Source organism: Halyomorpha halys, unplaced genomic scaffold, assembly GCF_000696795.3.
Source record: "Halyomorpha halys isolate HHAL.00 unplaced genomic scaffold, Hhal_1.1 Scaffold1050.1, whole genome shotgun sequence".
Lineage (NCBI taxonomy): Eukaryota > Metazoa > Arthropoda > Insecta > Hemiptera > Pentatomidae > Halyomorpha > Halyomorpha halys.
Genome location: NW_027104662.1, coordinates 406,583 through 406,933, shown reverse-complemented (window position 1 = coordinate 406,933; position 351 = coordinate 406,583).

Below are 351 nucleotides of genomic sequence, written 5' to 3'. Positions count from 1 at the left end.
CCGTGTGAACAAGTTGTTCGTGCTTAAGAAATTGTTTGGTTTGGTGTTACCATTGCGCTATAAAAATAACATAAAAGCAATGGTCAATGTTCAAATCCATTTGGATATTACTTGGTTGGAAGGTTGCTCACGGCATGAGGAGTGAACACGCTTTCCTAACACTTTGCATCGATTATCTCTATGTATAGGCATTAAAAGGCATATTGCATTATTTTGATTACATTGGCCAAATCACAGCTCAAAAACGTCTACCAAGTGTATAATTGGTATAGTACTACCTCAATTATTCAGCTCGGTTGGAATGTACTACAATTAACCATTTATATATACATGTATTATAGAAATACATGT